A 21,470-nucleotide genomic window follows, 5' to 3' on the forward strand; every position below is an offset into this window, starting at 1 on the left:
CGTGGTCCACTTAAGCTTTGGATATAGTTAAATTTTGGGTTCATGTAACGCTCTGGTTTTCAGGACTCGAGTATATGACCCGTGTCCCAGAAACCCAAGTGTTAACTTTTAAAGGATGGTCAGATATAATATATATATATTTTTTTATCAGAGTAAGCAAATGAGTGTAGTGTGGACAAATTGACATAAAGGAAAATTTCATTATCATTCAAATATGCCCATAATGACTTATACAAACCAATGTCTCCAAAATTAACAAATACATGAATACATGATCTAATACATGAGAAATAATAGAAAGCATATAAATATAAGCTGCAAGATCACACAGCTCCTCCAAGCATACAGTCAAGCATTCCTGGTGATCGTACCCTGTTCCTTATCAAGTCTGAGCATGCATATCACTTAAGCCACCTGTACTACCTATACGGTTTTATATTTGATGGATGAGTGGCCAACTCAGTGTGAATTCCCCTCAAGATTACACACCGCCGTATTAGGTAAGAAATAGTATAAAACATCCAGACAACTAAAACAAAGTAAATGTAGTCTTATTAGGTGCATGGATGCATGAATGTAATCATCGACCCAAGTAAACCATCCGGACGGTCGGTGCCCCAGGAAAAACATCCAGATAGGCAATGAGGTAGTCACCCAAGGATGTGACTGGTCATTAGCGCAACACGTGGCGTAATCGTATGGGCATGGGTGATCCAAGTCATTATCATTAATCGATCGGCTGGTCATTAGCGCAACACGCGTCGTAATCGTATGGGCATAGTGATCTAAGCCGTCGTAATATGCTATGCGTGTATGATTTACCAACCCATTATTAGTCCAATTACAATTAGCCATTTTAGAATAAGCTTACGGTCACTACGAGGAGTGCAAGGCCCAGCGTAGGCCGACGGCTTGGGCATAGTATCCCATGACTACCATCCTCGGCCCATGAGGCTACCATCTTGGGATGTTTAATGGAAACCTGTCGACTAGTGGCAAATCATATTATAGTATATGGGGCTTACCATCACATGGTTGCACAACATAAAACATCGAAACCATATAGAAAAAATACCAGAACAAAGCCACATAGGGCGATATCAAACAAGCCACATAGGGCAATTATCAAAATAAGCCTCATAGGGCGAGTATCAAAACTATGCGATAAAAGACCATCCTTTAAAACCATTGGACACAACAACCCTGAATGGTAGGCCCGCACCAATGATCCATTTAGACCACCACTCAATAACCACTAAGTCGAAGGTCCATTTTAATCACAACCAGTCGGGTTACATCCCAAGTATGAGTGTACATTTATAGGTGGGGGTTTCCCACTAATGTACCAGTTTAAAGTCCATAAGCAATACACAAATAGTCCCCAAGCATGAACAAATATACAGGATGAACATTAAGCAGGCAATATAGCAATTCAATTTCCACTAACTAACACATGTGATTATAAGAGAGAGATACCAATTATAATTCTTAATAAAAACTGTAACTTAAGCTAATGAGAAGATGGAAAGCCCAAGGGGAAGAATCATCACCTTATAGTTAGATCGCCTACCAGCATGGCTAGGGGACATGTGGTCCTATATAATCGAGTCCTATCATGAATTAGGAAATTACATGGTTAGATCGAGTTCTACACACTATTCATGGTTGAGATTATAACCTAGGTTTTGGATTATTTATCTTAGGGTCTTAATATAGGATTAGGGTTTTCATCTTAGGGTTTAGTCTTAAACTTAGATTTTGGGAATGTTAGTTTATATAAAATTAATTATCATGATAGTTTATAACTATAGTATAATTATTAATATTAATGATAGATTTACTATTAGTTAATCGTGGCAATAATAATCATTATAATGGTGAAAATCAGTATACTTCTATTACCAATAACGATATCTAAGAATGGTGAGTAAAATCCTACTAACGAAAGTTATGGTTTTATCTATACTAACTAATATGAGTAACTATTAGTGGCTAATCGTGTCTATAATAAAATTTACCATGATAATAGTATTAAGGATTGTAAATCAAGATCCTTCCAGTTTGGTGTACCATTAATTGCCATCTAAACTTACTAATTACAAAATCATTATTGCTATTAGTGTTATGATGTATATTAGCTAACTTGATAATAAAAATCATTAGGATGGAAATTAATAATTAGAATTACCATTGATGACAGTAATAACAACAACGAATATGATTGGATAGGATGGCTTACCTAACTTGGGCCAGATCCGAGTGAGTTGACACGATTAGACTCGGCGAGTTTTAGCTGAGTCGACTCGGCAGCGAGTCGCTCTAATTTGACCTCTCCCTTTATCTTTTTCCTTCTCTTTCTCCTCTTCCTGGACCAAATCAGCAGCGTCCCAGGTTGCACTGAATCCCTAACGAGTCAGCGGGTTGACTCGACAGAACTAGTGAAGAAGGTAACATCTTCCTCCTTTCTTCTTCTTCTTTCTGTTTTTCTTTTCTCTTCCTCAGGCTTATACACTCATCAGAGTTCCTGGACTAAACCAGAACCCAACTCAGGGCGAACTTAGCGTGGCTTGGGGCATTTTTGGCTTGAGTCGTGACCGTGACTCGGCCCGCTCCAAGCTAATGCAACGATGCAATAGCCCTTCCTCTCTCTCCTTCTCGATTCTCCTTCCCTATCTCTCTTCTCTTTCTTCTCCTCACTACTTCAACCAGAAGAACGGTCTGGATTTGATCAGATCCAACCTAGCTCGGACCCAACTCAGTCCAGCTCGGACTAAGCATGGCCACAACTCGACGGCAGGTGCAGCACAGCCCCCACCCGCACATCCTCTCTCTCTATTCTTCTCCTCTCCTTTCCATCCTCCCTCTCTCAGCTTTGCTGAAAGCTAGCAGCACTCGAGCCAGTCCCAAACAGGCCCCATTTTTGGCCTGAATCGAACCCAACTCGTCGTGCAGTTAGCCCGAGTTGAGCGCCACCAGCAGATCCTGCTCTCTCTAACTCACTTCTTTCTCCTCCTTTCTTTCTCTTCTCTTCCATCCGCTATAGGTCCAGCAAAATCAATGGACGACCGAGCTCGACCCGAACCAATGCACCCACACAGTTCGGAGCAGCTTTAACAAGGAAGGAGGCCGGGCAGCAATGGTGGATCCCAACCCGATGCTTCTTTCTCCATTCCGACAGCATGGGACGGTTCATATGGGCTCTAGGAAGCTTGAGGATGAGCTTTTTCGAAGCTTGGGGAACATCCGGGTGGTGGGTTCGGAAGGAGGAGAGAACGACGGCTTTCTTGGTTGCGACTACAAGAAATGGACGAGGAGGTGTTTGCTCAGTTCCCTCCCATTCTTATGGTTTTCCCTAATGCTTCTAGACCGTTAGATGGTAAGCAAAGGGCTCGGATGAGATCTGGTACTGGTTTTAGCAAAACTGGGTGTGGTTTTGTTTTGCTGAGGTGGAAACCGGGTTTGGACGGCTGAGATTTTCCTGTTTTGAACGGTGGAGATGCAAAGGGAAGCAAGCACGCGGATCGCCCTCATGGCATACGGATGGAGAAACGGCAGGTTTCCGTTTTTAGCAATTTGTGTTTGTAGGGCCGATTTGCAGTGAAGATAGTGCGTCCACACGTGCAGGAAAATCGACCGTTACAGTTGAGTTTTGGTCAGCCCCACGTTGTCAACACGATGGACGATTTGGATCGCCCAGATGGAGACTGTAGGTGGGCCACAGTGTGTTGCAAACGGACGCTCATCCGCTGCTGTCAAAAACGCAGAGAGAGAGGGGGAGAGAGAGAGAAATCTCTCTTTTTATGGAAATTTCGGTCAAAGGAGCTCTGAGCGCTCCTGCTAGTATGGTGCACATCCAGCACATTGGCTAAGGTGCGCACACACCCTATCAAGTGGGGTCCACCGTGATGTTAGTGATAAATCCACTCCGTCCATTCCATTTGGGAGTCTCCAGGCAGGGCCCGGGATCAAAGATCAGGCCGATGAATATCCAAGTGGGGCCCACAACTTGATTTGTAGTCCTAATAGTGGTTTTCCGTCAATCTAGTGGTTGGATGATTCCGAAATTGGACGTCAATGGTTAAAAGATCCAAGGGGCCATTTGTAAGATTTTCATCCTATATTACTAACTAATACTAGTATCAATATAGATTTCATTACTTTGGTATATTACTTGAAATTAAAATAATTAAAATCTCATACATATATATAAATATAATATTTTAACATGAACATACTACCATATACATGCTATTGATCACCTATTTATTAATATAAAATTCATAATATACAATATCATATTATACCTACATAAATATTTATAGTTCAATTATTTATTGTAAAATTTCCATTCGTTATATTTATTTAATATAATATTATCTTTATAATATCTTATATATATTAGATACATACATATCATTTTAGCATGAAGTTTTAAATCTTTATAAAGTACATACATTTCAGAATGTATACATTTAGGTTGCATTATTTATACATTTATGGTAACACCCGAGTACTGGAAAGTATGGGGTGTTACAGTTCATGCCCTTAAATGAGTTGGAAAAACAGATAAATGGTGTGGATACATCAAGGTAGGCCCCATAGAGTTTACTAGCATAATGTGAATTGGTATACAATTAGAGCTGTACATTGAGCTAAGTCAAGTCATGGTGGGCCAAGCTTGGCTTAAGTCATCCGTCCTCTCATTGAGCTCACCCTCAAGCTTACCATTAGAATTTAGGTTGACTTGTCCGTGCTCCCCTTAAGCTCGAGCTCACCCTCGAGCTTATTATTCGAGCTTCAGTCCCAACCCGACCCTTAAACTTTTCAATTTGTAAACAATATATTCAAAATTCCAAATATCGATTTTGAAATTTGGGATTTGAAATTTTCTTATTTTCAAACAATTGCATAAATTAAAAAAATTAAAAAATTAAAACTAGAAATACCTTGCTATTAAGAGAGAGAAAGAGAGAGAGAGAGAGAGGAGCTCGGGTAGGCACAGCATGTTGAGTTTGTAAAGGAAAATGTAAAGAAAGAAACAAGTAGGCTAGGGCCTTTAGAACATATATATATATATATATATATATATATGAACCGAGCCGAGCCAGAGCTAACCAAGGTTGAATTCGAGCTTCGAAATGAATTGAGTCAAAGATCCACTCTACTCAACCTTAGCTTATTTTCAAACGAAATGGGTTACACAAAACTCGACTCATCTTGGGTTGCCATTCAAGTGGGGTCAAACCAAGTTAGAACAAGTCAAGCCGAGCGTGCGTTTCGAGCTAGCTTGGGTCGTGTACAACTCTATGACTGCCGTAGGTGAGGGTATCAAAGTTTCTTACCCTCGGCTCTCTGATTCTTGGTGAAAGTGGTGGGCGTTGGACCTGATCCGCAGGATCACCGCAAAGATGAAATCTGTGATGAAATAGGGATATCCAGCCATCATATGGGCTTTTAGGGTGAGGCCCACCATGTCCCGTACAACATCATCCAACCCGTGCATCACGTGAATCCCACTATATGATAATTTGATGGCGCAGAAATTAAGTCCCTTGCTCAAACCATAGGAAACATTTACAACCATTTAGAAACCTCTAAATTCAAGTGGTAGCCCACACAACGGTTGGATTGTCCTGAATTTTGGTGCGTTCAAATTTTATTGTGGGCCAGCCCGGCGGGATAGGTTGGATGTCATACACACCACCGTTGGTCTTACAGCCTATCGTTGCAAGATAACTAGCCGTAGGTGTATTTGGAGGGCTTCACTTTCTAATGGCTTTACTTGCGTCCTGTCCACTCGTTTTGCCTAAGTGGGCCACCCCACTTGGATGGCATCTTCCGAAGAGAATGGTGGGCAACATGCAAAACACTCAAGTTCTGTGGGCCCACCATATTATATATGTAAATCCACTCTCCACGAAGTGATTCTTGTATTTCGTGGACCCCACACACGTTCCTGCGCACACATACCTACACACCTAGGGGGAAGCGGATTACGTACCCAGAAGTCTGTACCTTTAAACTATGTGGGACCAGAAGTTATGTATATGTCTTATCCACACCGTCCATCCGTTTTATTAGCTCGTTTTATATCATAATAGAAAAACTGAAGTATATAAAAGTATCAAGTGGACCACACCATAGGAAAGAGTTTCAATTGAACGGTTACTGTTGAAAACTTCTTGGCAGCCAAAGAAATTTTAAATCAAGATGCTATTTTTGTTTTCCCTTCATCCATGTCTGTATGACCTTATGAACAGGTTGGATGACAAATAAAAATCACTGTTAGTACTATAAATATTTCAACGGTCGATGTTATTGTCCCCATGGTTTCCTTTGGTGTGTTCCACTTGAGATTTGGATACAGTTCAATTTTAATTTAAAGCTATAAAATTATAATATATAACTAAGGGATAGAGTGGATGAGATACATACGTCATAGGTGGGCCCCACAAAGTTTACTCGGTACGCAATCCGCTTCCCACTTAAACTACCACAGGTGGTGAAATCCCACTGCGGCGCGAGTGTGTGGGGGGTGTGTGTCCACTAAGCAACACGTCTTCATTTTTATTTGTGCTGTGACCTACTTGAGTTATGAGTCTGGAGTATTTTTTAAACAAGGGCCTGGAATCAATGATAGAACCGGATATACAACATGTGGGTCCCTCACAGCATGGGTGTTTTAGGGACGAATTGCACCCGTGCACACCCAACGATAATTTTATTTTATTTTTTCTTCTTCTTTCAAAAGGCACTTGTTTTGAAAGGCATTTTTTTGTAAGGCTGTTCGTGCACCCGGCCAATGGGAGCTATATATGTGGCCCATCTTGATGTACACGAGAAGTACATCTCGTCCATCAATTTTGGAACTACAGACAGGAGCCTAAAAATGAAGGACTCAGATTCGATAGTGGCCACTCTAGTGTTGAGATTAAAAAAAAAATGAGGTAGATCCGGAGCTTAACTGGACACTTAAAATGGAAACCTTTCTAGAGCTAATTGCAATGTTTATTTGCCATCTTGCTTGCTCATAAAGTCATGTAAACCTTAATGAAAATAAATATTAAAAACCAGTTCACTTTAAAGAATTTGGATCCTCTGCTTGCCACAAAGAAGAAAATTATATTTTCTTATATTATAATTGGTCCATGTCATAATTGACATTATTAACATTGCTTATAGTAAATGGGGCCCACTAAAATGTATATGAGAAATCTATTTTGTCCATCAGACTAAAACTGAGGTGGAGAAAAAACCCAAGTGGGTCACACCAGAAGAAAAATTGGGGTAAAGAAATTCCTACAATTGAAGCCTTCTTGAGCTCTACATTGATGTTTATATGCTATGCAAATTGTTTATAAGGTTATTCCCCATGGGATTAAGTGAAAACACAAAAAAGATAACATGATACAAAACTTTTATGACCACAAGAATGCTTCAACGGTTCTCACTGAATTCTCACTGTTTCCTTTTGTGTGGCCCACTTGAGTCTTAGATACACCTTAGTTAAAAAGATAGCCCACTTGAGTGTTGGATATACCTTATTTAAAAAGATAGCATGATACAAATCTTTTATGGCCATAAAAATGCTTCAACAATTCTCATTGAATTCCCACTGTTTCCTCTCACGTGGCTCACTTGAGTGTTGGATACACCATATTTTTGGTTGCACGTCCTAAAATTAGCTCGAAAAATGATCGACAGGGTGGATTTTGATGGGATTTTCCTCCTCAGGTCAGAGAAGATGTGGTGCGGTTTGGATGCCACAAACAGTGGAATCACCGTACTGCTCAACCAGTCGAGTGAACAGTGTTTGACCAGTCGAGAGTCACTCGACTCAAAGTCCAACGAGGTCAGTGAACAGTGCTCGACCAGTCGAGGGACCAGTCGAGTGAACAGTACTCGACTAGTCGAGCTTACGCAGATTTGAGTCCGGATCTTGTGCGGATTGCGGAAATTGGAGGTGGTTTCGTAATGGTGCGAAAGAGAGTTTTCTAAACTATAAATAAAAGGTCCCTAGGGTTTTCTAGGTAATGCAAGAGGGTTTCCTAAAGCTTTATAAGAGTTTGTTAAAGGGTTTAGGGCTATCAAAGGTGAGAAAGAGAGAAAGAGAGAAAGAGAGAGAGGAAGCTTGTGGAAGGGAGTTTATGCTCGTAGAGGTGATCCACTGTGCACTTGACATCTCAGCGCTTCTACATCCTCGTAATCGATGAGATCTCTCCATTTTTCCTTTTATTCTCTTATTGTTTATCCACTCTTGTATGAGTGAAGAAGGTTGTAATGTTCTATTTCATAGTGGATTGTTGATTTGGACAAGGTCCCGTGGTTTGTACCTCTTTGAGGGTTTTCCACGAAAAAATCTCTTGTGTTGCGTGGTTTGTGCTTTGATTTATTTCATTATTTTATTATCCCATAATTCTGGTTTGTTTCAGGAGGCTAGATCCTAAGGTTTTGTGCAAGACCCTAACAAAGTGGTATTAGAGCTAAGTTCATTGAATGGGTAGGATCAGTTTTGAATTATGGAAGGTGACTCATCAAGGATGATCAGCCTCAATGGTTCTAACTGAACTATATGGAAGGCTAAGATGGAGGACTTGCTTTATTGCAAGGACCTATACTCTCCAATTTTAAGCATATCAGTAAAATTCAAGGATATGTCTGATGATGATTGAAAGAAGATGGATCGGAAGGCGGTGGCGTTTATTAGACAATGGTTGACCGATTCCGTATTCCACTATGTGTCTACAGAGACCTTAGCCGCTAGTTTATGGTTGAAACTGCAAGGGCTGTATGAGAGGAAGCCAGCCAATAATAAGATTTTTCTGATAAGGCGACTTATGAATCTCAAGTTAAAGATGGTGGTTCTGTGGCTGAGCACATGAATGAAGTCAGCAATATAGTGAACCAACTCTCGGCTATAAAGATGGTTCTGGATAATGAATTGCAGACTTTTCTATTTCTTAGTTCATTACCTGACAATTGGGAGACATTAGTGGTGTCTCTAAGTAACTCCACGCCAGATAGAAAGATATCCATGGAACAGGTAACTAGTTGTCTCTTCAATGAGGAGACAAGGAGAAAGTCTCAGGAGTCTACTCAGCAAGAGACCCTTGTGACACAGGAACAGGGGAGAGGAAAGAATAGGAAGGGCGGGAAGGCCCGAGATAAATCAAGAGGTAAGTCGATTATCAGGAAAGATGTTGAATGCTGAAATTGTGGCAAGAAGGGCTACTATAAGCATGAATGTCGTAGGAATAAGAACGACAAGAAAGGAAAAGGAAAGGAGAAGGAAGATGAATCAGATTCCACCGTGGTCGCTTTAGATGGCGACGTTGTAATTATTCTTTCAGCAGATCATGATGTTTGTCTCACGGCTACGAGTCAGGACACCAACCGGGTGATTAACTCGGGAGCTTCTTTTCATACGACTCCACGCAGGGACTTCTTCATAAGCTACAAGTCTGGTGACTATGGGACCGTAAAGATGAGAAATTCTGTCGTATCGAAGATCATAGGGGTCGGTGATATTTGTGTGAAGATCGATGTGGGCTGCACATTGGTTCTCAGAGATGTGAGGTATATCCTAGACCTTCACCTCAATTTGATGTCAACGAGAAGGTTGGATGATGATGACTATGAAAGCCGGTTTGCTGTTGGGCAGTAGAAGCTTATTAAGGGTTCGTTTATCGCAACCAGAGGAAAGAAGTGTTGCACCCTTTACAAGGTAAGTGTCAGTGTGTGTAAGGGTGGGTTAAAAGCAGCGGAAGATTCAGCTATTGACATGTGGCACAGGCGTCTAGGCCACATGAGTGAAAAATGGCTTCAGGTACTAGCGAGGAAGCGGATCTTTCCAGACATGACAGGTATACCTCTCAAAACCTGTATTGATTGTTTATCAGGGAAACAACATAGGATTTCATTCTTTAAAACTGCTTCTCATGTTAATAAAGTGCATGCATTAGATTTGGTTTATTCTGATGTTTGTGGTCCTATGAGGACAAAAACCTTAGGTGGGGCATTGTATTTTGTCACTTTTATAGATGATGCATACAGGAGGGTTTGGGTTTATGCTTTGAAATCCAAGGACGAGGTCTTTGGTGTGTTTAAATTGTTTCATGCTATGGTTGAGAGAGAGACGTGCAGATCATTGAAGTGCATTCGCACTGACAATGGTGGTGAATACATTGGCGACTTTCATGAGTATTGTAAGTCCCTGGGTATACGACATGAACAGACGGTTCCCAAGACCACCACAACATAATGGTGTGGCTGAGCGAATGAATCGCACCATTGTTGAGAGAATCAGATGCATGTTATCCCATGCAAAATTGCCCAAGACGTTCTGGGGAGAAGCAATGCACACGGCGGTGTATTTGATAAACAAGTCTCCTTCAGCCCCGTTGAATGGAGAAGTGTCTGAGAAGGTGTGGACTGGACAGGATCCATCGTACAGTTATCTCAAGGTGTTTGGATGTAGGGCATTCGTTCACGTACCAAAGGACGAGAGGTCCAAGATCGATATGAAGATCAGACAGTGTGTGTTTTTGGGGTACGGTGATAAAAAGTTCGGTTACAGAATGTGAGATTCGACCGAGAAAAAGCTCGTTAGGAGCAGAGATGTGGTTTTTTTTAAAGATCAGTGTAAAGAAGACATTGGTAAGCTGGAGAAGAACCAGCCTAGTTCAGGTGAGCTAGAGGACATGGATTCGATTATTCCTCCCGTGGTGCCTGATGATGGGGGAGTACATTAAGGTGCAGAGGACGAGGGAGTTCCTTTCAAAGATGGACCAGGAGAGCAGCCCCCACTTGATCCACCTATTGAGCCACAGGTGAGGAGGTCATCTAGGGACAGACAGCCATCCAAGAGGTACTCGCCGCATGAGTACATTATGCTGACTGATGGGGGAGAACTAGAAAATTATTCTGAGGCCCTAGCCGACGAGCATAAGGGAGAGTGGTTGAAAGCTATGCAAGAGGAGATGAAATCCTTGCATAAGAACCACACCTATAATATGATGAAATTGCCCAAGGGCAAGAAAGCTTTGCAACAAGTGGGTGTTCAGAAAGAAGGTTGATCAGAAAAATTCACAGACGAAGTTCAAGGCTAAACTTGTGGTGAAAGGGTTTAGTAAGAGGAAAGGCGTAGACTTCGACGAGATATTCTCACCAGTGGTGAAGATGACATCCATACGGGTGTTGCTTGGGTTGAAGGCTAGCATGGATCTGGAGATAGTAGTTAGATATTAAAACAGCTTTCCTCCATGGTGACCTGGAAGAAAAGATCTATATACACCAACCAGAGGGGTTCTGTCACACCTCGAAATTCGAGTACAGAGTGTGCACCCTCATACCCGAGTTTCGGCCCATGACACGTACACTGAGTGTACTAATTTCATTCAATTATATAATTATTCATCTACCTAGTAGCTCTACTGTAGATCTACATTCCATTCATACTCAAAGCATCTCAAAAAAAAAAAGAAATGATCATTTATTCAAATAATCAATCATAAACATAACTAATGACCCTCCCATTTGGGGTCTTATGAGTGAAATAAGTATGTCCAACAACTTAAAAGAATTGATTAACTATCTAAGAAAACTAAATATAATTAAAGTAAAAATATCATGATTAGTCTAAGGCAACAACTTCTTCCTCTTTCAAGTAGGGCTACGTGTCCCTTAAGTCCTTTCTGGCTCGACCACATATTCTTATTCTTAATTCACCAGCTCACCCTCATTCACATCTGTACGGTTTTTTCATCAATAAAAAGGATAAGCTGGTCAGGCCATGTGAGAATTCCCGACATGGTTCTTTACATCAAATTATAATAGAATGTCAATAATCATACACAATATAATTTTTTAAAAAAAGTGCAAATGCAATGCATCAATGCATCAGGTGGGAATCCGTCAACTTGCTTTAGTTGGAAACCCGTCAACCTACATCTGCCCCTTGGCAGATTTCTACCATCTGGTAAGCATAGGCAAGGCCTGCATCTACTCCTTGAGTAGGCTTCCACTAGTATAGTGGGCTTCTGGGAACGATTCTACCCGGGTATACATTCAGGGAGGTCCCCCAAGAATCCAGCACGTGTTGTGCATGCAATTGATAGATGCACCATGTAATCATGAATTATGTAATGCATAGGTTATTTCGATTATCACATTTGAATCAAAATAGTCTAATACATTAATCAAATCATATCATTATTAATACAAAAATCACAGTCCTTTAAATCAACTGAGAGTACATGGCAATTAAATCAGACAATTAAATCAGGATAATAATATAACACATCAAACAATCCATCTATTTTAACTTGATGGATGAAAAACACATCGGGATCACTCACCTGTATTTTGTGGAGATAATTCTGACTTGGAGTTTCTATGTTTAATGACTATTCTTAGCTCGGTAAAATATGAATTTCAGCAATACTCCTTTCTAAGTCGACTCAGTTTGACTTGACTACAATTTACATATTTTTCAGAAACTAAAGTTAAATAAAGGTTTGAAAGTAGATGATTAAGTGAAAACTTAACTTTTATAAAAGATCACCAAATGATATCTAATGAGCCAACTTACCTCTGAAGATCGTGGAATTTAACTCGGATCTATACTCGCATATTTGACTCAATAGCTACGCAATCTATGAGAATGTTGGACTCAACTCGATTATGGACTTGAACTGCAACTCAGTGGGTCACTTTCAAGGCATAACAATTTCTCCGTATCCCAATCCTTTCATTCTTCGTCTCTCTCTCTCTCTCTCTCTCTCTCTCTCTCTATCAGTTTCTCTTTTAACTTTCTCCTTCGATCTAGTTTTGTTACTAGAATGTTTGGCTTAGGGTAGAGATATTATTAGAGTTTAAAGAACTGGTGCATGAAAGGCAGCATCACACAAATGCTAGGTTATACAACATGAATGAGTTACACACGCTTCCGTGGAGGTAAATCTTTTTTTTCTGATTTGGTGGCTTTTCCCACGTCGGATGTGGCCACAATTCTAGAAGTCTGTTACTGTTTCACCTCGTATCCATTCTTGATTTCAAGATCATGTTATAACTAAATCACATGACTATTATAAGGTGGAGAAGCTAATAGACACTTGAATTACAAATTTTAGGCCAGGACATATCTTTTTAAATGGGGCTTGTTGGACGGTCCAGATGGGTCCAATGAAGCTTGTATACCCCACATAATCAAAGTCAGGAATTGTTTATAAGGTGGGTTCGCATGAAATAATCGTGGGTTGTTTCCGTACGCAGCCACGAGAAACGGAAACTTAGTTTCCTTCTACAGTTAGGTTTCTTCCACTAAATACGGAGAGGTAGAACCTCATATTTATTTGAGTGGCATGGATTAATTTTCAAAAGATGTATGGTGAAGAAAATATAAAAGCATTGTTGTTTGTTCCAGCAATACTGGTAAGGATAGTGGATTCGGATAATTAAGATCTTATCTTTCTAACTAACGCTGCGATCACAGGAGGAGTTATGTAAATCTCAAAATTATAGGAGTAAAGATGAACTTACAGGAGTTTAAGCCCAAGACGGAAGTTCCCGTTTCAAAACATGCCTGGGGATGTTGATTAGTCGGATTGTGGATGTTGCACATGCACGCACATGTGCCATGCATGGGTCCACACATGATGCTTGTGAGAAATTCACTCCGCCCTTTGGCTTCTCCAGGTCATATTGGGCCCTAGGTTCAATTTTGAAGTAGATCTACTTACTTAAAGTGGGTCGCACGATGACGAGTGGAAGGGTTAATAGCCGCTGTTAAAAAAAACTACCTACTTTTCTACGTTGTATTCTTTCCACGTTCAATCTTCTTATTTTTTTTCTTTATTTATTTTACGTGGACAACGGGCCCCACTTGAGCTAGCTGTGAAGAGATCAACTCCTATAAGTTTTGTCTACCTATATTAAGGTAGTGGTTAAAAAATGAGGCAGATTCAATTTTTTTTAAAGTGGGCCACTCATGAGTATTAATACCCACCCTTAAACCATGGTAGAATCCATTTGTAATATATACATAAAGATATGTCACCTCTCACCTCCTATTCTATAACCAAAACTTCAAATTTACATATAATCAATTTGTACCGTCTGTTTGAAGTGAAACTTTACCAAGACCCATCATTTTATACGGCCTATTAACAGACTAAATTTAGGCATTGATCTCTTAAGGATGACCAAGCTGGTTATTTAATGGCTTAAGCATATTCATAACTCAAAACAACGTTTACCGACATCCTATGTAAAAATTAACCGATAGTTTTGATGTATATCTTATGATCTCCCTAATGAATGGTTCATCTTGGTATTTGGATGGCCTAGTTGGCAGATCGGACTGTGATGAATGATCAATTGATGGTCTAAATTTTAAATGAGTAGATGGTTAAAATGTTAATCATATTTATGGGTTATTGTATGGTTATTTTTTGTAAATGGATACGTATAAAGTAGTTTTTGAATGCGATTTATGTTAAAAATGTGTAATGTTAGATTCAGGTTATTTGTTCACAGGTGTAAAATGTGTAAATCATGATTTTTACAGTAAATTAAACATATCCATAATTGACAAATAAGATGAACGGATCAAAATGTTAATTTGACATGTGTACGAGTAGATATGAAGATCTAGTAGTTACTTTACTTTGATCAAGTGATCCAAATTCAAAGCGGTCAGTTAGATATCCTCATCTAGTGATAAATAATTGATTTAATGGTCGGTTTGATGAACGGGTGAGAATTCTAAGGTATTCAGGGGTTTGTCCTATTAATCAACTGTTAAAAAATGCTCCATATGGTTAGATTCAAGTTAAACTATATAAATGTTAATAGAATTACAAGTGTAGAGTTGAACAAAAGTGTAATCATACACCCTTATGTATAAGTAAATTCACACCCAAAATTTCGGGTTGTTACATTCTACCCCACTTAAAATAAAATCTCGTCCTTAAGATTTGAAATATAGTATAAAAATAATAATAATTTCTAGTTACATTGATATTATCAATAGTTTTAAACAGGGACTTATTTTATAAGATTTTTATTTTATTTTAATTTTATTTTTTCAAGTATGGGACCAACTTTTATCTAACAATAGATTTTAAAATTTAGTAGAGATTATGGTTTTTTTTTAAAATAAAGTATTTCAAAAAAAATGTTAATTTAATGAAAATAAATTATCATAATGAAGAACTATGTTAGTTAAATCGACATGACACTGGTTTGGGCATATTGATTATCGACTCTGTTTCTATCACATTTTCTTGTACCTTAAGATTTCAGATTAGGTTCAATTGTTTTTTTTTATATTTAAATATCCTATTATAAGTTTACTGTCTCTGTGAAATTTTACCTTATTTCGCTAATTATAAATATTTTAAAAAAGTTTTTGCCGTCAGATCTGACTAAAACAAACAAATTTAGGCTAAAATATACCAACTCCCTAAATCAGTACAGTTAATATCAAATTCAGACTTTTTTCTAAATATTTTCTTTTTATTAACATAGACCCATATATATATATATATATATATATATATATATATATATATATATAAAGTAAATACATCAATGAATAGGGAATCTTTTTTTTTTCCATGAATTATGAAGCCCATATTCCTATACGAAAGAAATTTTGAAATTTATTAAGGGATTTTTTTTCCAAAGGTAATTATTAAAATGAAAAACTCTTTCAATCGAACTAATAGGAAGCTAGTTTTTAACAGATTTAATTTCTTTTTAATGGATGTGGTATAATCACTATTTAAATACTTAGGAACATCAAATTATATTCAATTTTTTTTAAAAATTAATTAATTAATTATTTATTTTTGAATTCTATGACAAGTATACAGGCCTTTTATAAAATTTTAGCTTAGTCAGCAATTCACATGAATTTTTAAAATTCCTGCAGTATGACCTATCCAAAATTTGACGAATTTTGACAAGTCTACATTAAGTCCCTAAATTAGTATAATGACCGTCTGATTTTCGATTTTTCAATTATTTTTATTTTAATTTAGGCTTGTCTATCATTGATCAGAATTTTGAATCGCCTCGATTAGAGTTATACTTTTATAGTTATGAATTTTACAAGTTGGATGATTCTTACTGTCCAACGCTACTTGTTAGCTAAATATCTTTAAAATTTATATTTGATTTAGAATAACTCATTTCAATCTAAAACACATTCAATTTGAGGGCATGGAACCTAGACTTTCTTTTAATTATTTATTAATAAAAATTAATCCAAACTTCACAATCTACAATTAAGTTTTTTATTTTTTCCTACATTCTCTCTAATAAATAATATTCAAATAGGAAATCCTAAGTGTACAATTTCTAATTAAAGGGGATCTACCAATTATGTATGTATGTGGGCCCATAACCCACTGGTCACAGGTTTAACCTACAGGTCACAATAAGTTTAAAACGAGTCTCGCTCTGATACCATTCTGTCGTGCCCCGAAATTCGAGTATAGAGTGTACACCCTCAGACCTGAGTTTCGGCCCATGACACGTACACGGAGTGTACTAATTTCATTCAATTATATAATTATGCATCTACCTAGTAGCTCTACTGTAGATCTACATTCCATTCATACTCAACAGCATCTCAAAAAAAAATGATCATTTATTCCAATAATCAATCATAAACATAGCTAAGGACCCTCCCATTCGGGGTCTTATGAGTGAAATAAGTATGTCCAACAACTTAAAAGAATCGATTAACAATCTAAGAAAATCAAATATAATTAAAGTAAAAATATCATGATTAGTCTAAGGCAATAACTTCTTCCTCTGTCAAGTAGGGCCACGTGTCCCTTAAGTCATTTTCGGCTCAACCACGTATTCCTGTTCTTAATCCACCTGCTCACCCTTATTCACATATGTATGGTTTTTCCATCAATAAAAAAGATAAGATGGTCAGGCCTAGTGAGAATTCCCGACATGGTTCTTTACATCAAATTATAATAGAATGTCAATAATTATACACAATATAAATTTTTTTTAAAAAAACGTGCAAATGCAATGCATCAATGCATCAGGAGCGAATCCGTCAACTTGCTTGAGTTGGAAACCCGTCAACCCGCATCTGCCCCTTGGCAGGCTTCTACCATCTGGTAGGCATAGGCAATGTCCGCATCTACTCATTGAGTAGGCTTCCACTAGTATAGTGGGCTTCTGGTAACGATTCTACTAGGATATACATTCAGGGAGGTCTCCCAGGAATCCAGCACGTGTTGTGCATGCAATTGATAGATGCATCATGTAATCATGAATTATGTACTGCATAGATTATTTCGATTATCACATTTGAATCAAAATAGTCTAATACATTAATCAAATCATATCATTATTAACACAAAAATCACAGTCCTTTAAATCAACTGAAAGTATATGACAATTAAATCAGATAATTAAATCAGGATAATAATATAACACATCAAACAATCCATCTATTTTAACTTGATGGATGAGAAACACATCGGGATCACTCACCTGTATTTGGTGGAGAAAATTTCGAATTGGAGTTTCTATGTTCAATGACTATTCTTAGCTCGGTAAAATATGAATTTCAGCAATACTCCTTGCTAAGTCGACTCAGTTTGACTTGGCTACAATCTATATACTTTTCAGAAACTAAAGTTAAATAAAGGTTTGAAAGTAGATGATTAAGTGAAAACTTAACTTTTATAAAAGATCACCAAATGATATCTAATGAGCCAACTTATCTCTGAAGATCGTGAAATTTAACTCGGATCTAGACTCGCATATTTGACTCAATAGTTACGCAATCTATGAGAATGTTGGACTCAGCTTGATTATGGACTTGAACTACAACTCAGTGGGTCACTTTCAAGGCACAACAATTTCTCCGTATCCCAATCCTTTCATTCTTCGTCTCTCTCTCTCTATCAGTTTCTCTTTTAACTTTCTCATTCGATCTAGTTTTGTTACTGGAATGTTTGGCTCAGGGTAGAGATATTATATAGAGTTTAAAGAACTGGTGCGTGAAAGGTAGCATCGCACGGACACTAGGTTATATAACATGAATGAGTTACACACGCTTCCGGAGAGGTAAATCTTTTTTCTAATTTGGTGGCTTTTCCCATGTCGGATGTGGCCACGATTCTAGAAGTCTGTTACTGTTTCACCTCGTATCCATTCTTGATTTCAAGATCATGTTATAACTAAATCACATGCATGGCTATTGTAAGGTGGAGAAGCTAATAGACACTTGAATTGCAAATTTCAGGCCAGGATATATCTTTTCAAATGGGGCTTGTTGGACGGTCTAGATGGGTCCAATGAAGCTTGTATACCCCACATAATCAAAGTCAGGAATTGTTTATAAGGTAGATTTGCATGAAATAATCGTGGGTTGTTTCCGCACGCAGCCACGAGAAACGAAAACTTAGTTTCCTTCTACAGTTAGGTTTCTTCTACTAAATATGGAGAGGTAGAACCTCAGATTTATTTGGGTGGCTTGGATTGATTTTAAACCCATGGTTTCAAAAGATGTATGGTGAAGAAAATATAAAAGCATTGTTGTTTGTTCTAGCAATACTGACAAGGATAGTGGATCCGGATAATTAAGATCTTATCTTTCTAACTAACGTTGCGATCACAAGAGGAGTTATGTAAATCTCAAAATTGTAGGAATAAAGACGAACTTACAGGAGTTTAAGCCCAAGACGGAAGTTCCCGTTTCAAAACACGCCTGGGGATGTTGATTAGCCGAATTGTGGATGTCGCACATGCACGCACATGTGTCATGCATGGGTCCACATGATGTTTGTGAGAAATCCACTCCGCCCTTGGCTTGTCCAGGTCATATTGGGCCCTGGGTTCAATTTTGAAGTAGATCTACTTACTTGAAGTGGGCCGCACGATGACGAGTGGAAGGGTTGATAGCTGCTGTTAAAAAAACTACCTACTTTTCTACGTTGTATTCTTTCCATGTTCAATCTTTTTTTTTCTTTATTTATTTTAAGTGGTCAACGGGCCCCTCTTGAGCTGGCTATGGAGAGATCAACTCCTTCTATTAGTTTTGTCTACCTATATTAAGGTAGTGGCTAAAAAATGAGGCAGATTCAATTTTTTTAAGTGGGCCACATCATGAGTATTAATACCCACCCTTAAACCATGGTAGAATCCATCCGTAATATATACATAAAGATACGTCACCTCCTCTCACCTCCTATTCTATAACTAAAACTTCAAATTTACGTATAATCAATTTGTGCCGTCTGTTTGAGGTGAAGCTTTACCAAGACCCGCCAGTTTATACGGCCTATTAACAGACTAAATTTAGACATTGATCTCTTAAGGATGACCAAGATACTTATTTAATGGCTTAAGCATATTCATAACTCAAAACAACGTTTACCGACATCCTATGTAAAAATTAATCGATAGTTTTGATGTATATCTTATGATCTCCCTAATGAATGGTTCATCTTGGTATTTGGATGGCCCAGTTGGCAGATCGGACTGTGATGGATGATCAATTGATGGTCTAAATTTTAAATAAGTAGATGGTTAAAAGGTTAATCATATTTATGGGTTATTGTATAGTCATTTTTTGTAAATGGATATGTATAAAGTAGTTTTTGAATGCGATTTATGTTAAAAATGTGTAATGTTAGATTCAGGTTATTTGTTCACAGGTGTAAAATGTGTAAATCATGATTTTTACAATAAATTAAGCATATCCATAATTGACAAATAAGATGAACGGATCAAAATGTTAATTTGACATGTGTACGAGTAGATATGAAGATCTAGTAGTTACTTTACTTTGATCAAGTGGTCCAAATTCAAAGCGGTCGGTTAGATATCCTCATCTAGTGATAAATAATTGATTTAACGGTCGGTTTGATGAACGGGTGAGAATTCTAAGGTATTCAGGGGTTTGTCCTATTAATCAAATGTTGAAAAATGCTCACTATGGTTAGATTCAAGTTAAACTACATAAATATTAATAGATCTACAAGTGTAGAGTTCAACAAGTGTAATCATACACCTTTATGTATAAGTAAACTCGCACCCAAAATTTTGGGTTGTTACAGGTTCGAAGTCAAGGGCAAAGAACATATGGTGTGTAGGTTAAGGAACAACTTATATGGGCTGAAACAAGTTCCACGGTAATGGTACAAGAATTCGACTCGTTTATATTGAAGCATGGGTATGACAGAACGGAGTCGGACCACTGTGTGTTCACGCGCAAGTTCTCAGATAGTGATTTCTTAGTTTTGCTGTTATACGTTGATGACACGCTCATCATGGGAAAAGACATCGAGATCGACAAGCTGAAACAGGAGTTGGGCAAGTCGTTGCGATGAAAGACTTGGGCCCGGATAAACGGATCTTAGGAATAGAGATAACTCGTGACAGAAGCAGCAAGAAGCTTTAGCTGTCACCAGAGCGGTGTATTGAGAAAGTCCTAAAGCAGTTCAATATGAATGTAACGAAGCCGGTCAGTACTCCACTGAATGGTCACTTCAGATTGAGTGTCAGGCAGTGTCCCAAGACAAAGACAGATGTGGAAGAGATGCAGAAGATACCCTACGCATCAGCTGTAGGAAGTTTAATGTATGTTATGGTGTGTACACGCCCAGACATAGCATATGCGGTTGGTATTGTCAGCCGGTATCTTGCCAATCCTGGCAAAGACATTGAGCAACGGTGAAATGGATATCTAAGAGGCTCATTCAGGTTAAGCCTATACTATGGTGATGGAAAACCTGTGTTAGAGGGCTACACAGATGCGGATATGGCAGACGACATAGACTCCAGGAAGTCTACATCGGGGTTCGTGTTCACGTTTGTAGGGGGAGCGGTCTCTTGAAAGTGCAAGTTACAGAAGGTCGTAGCATTGTCGACGATAGAGGCTGAGTACATTGCAGTTACAGAGGTATTTAAAGAGATGTTTTGGATGAAGAGGTTCCTACAGGAATTTAGCTTGAAGCAGGAGCAGCACGTGGTCTATTGCGATAGTCAAAGTGCTATACACTTGAGCAATAATCTAAGTCAGCACTCCAAGTCAAAGCACAGAGAGATTTGATATTATTGGATCAGGGATACTTTGGAATAGAAGGTGTTACAGCTTGAGAAGGTCCACACGGACGATAATGGGTCAGATATGATGACCAAAGCTTTGCTCAAGGGCAAGTTTGAGGTTTGTAGAAACCAGGATAACTTGAAGGAGGTGAATTCCTCCTAAGTCAGAAACGGGGAGATTTGATGGAGTTTTCCTCCTCAGGTTAGAGGAGATGTGGTGCGATTTAGATGCCACAAACAGTGGAATCACCGCACTGCTCGACCAGTCGAGTGAACAGTGCTCGACCAGTCGAGGGTCACTCGACTCAAATTCCAGTGAACTCAGTGAATAGTGCTCGACCAGTCGAGGGTCGGCTCGACTAGTCGAGTGAACAGTGCTCGAC

Source organism: Magnolia sinica, chromosome 3 (assembly GCF_029962835.1).
Source record: "Magnolia sinica isolate HGM2019 chromosome 3, MsV1, whole genome shotgun sequence".
NCBI lineage: Eukaryota > Viridiplantae > Streptophyta > Magnoliopsida > Magnoliales > Magnoliaceae > Magnolia > Magnolia sinica.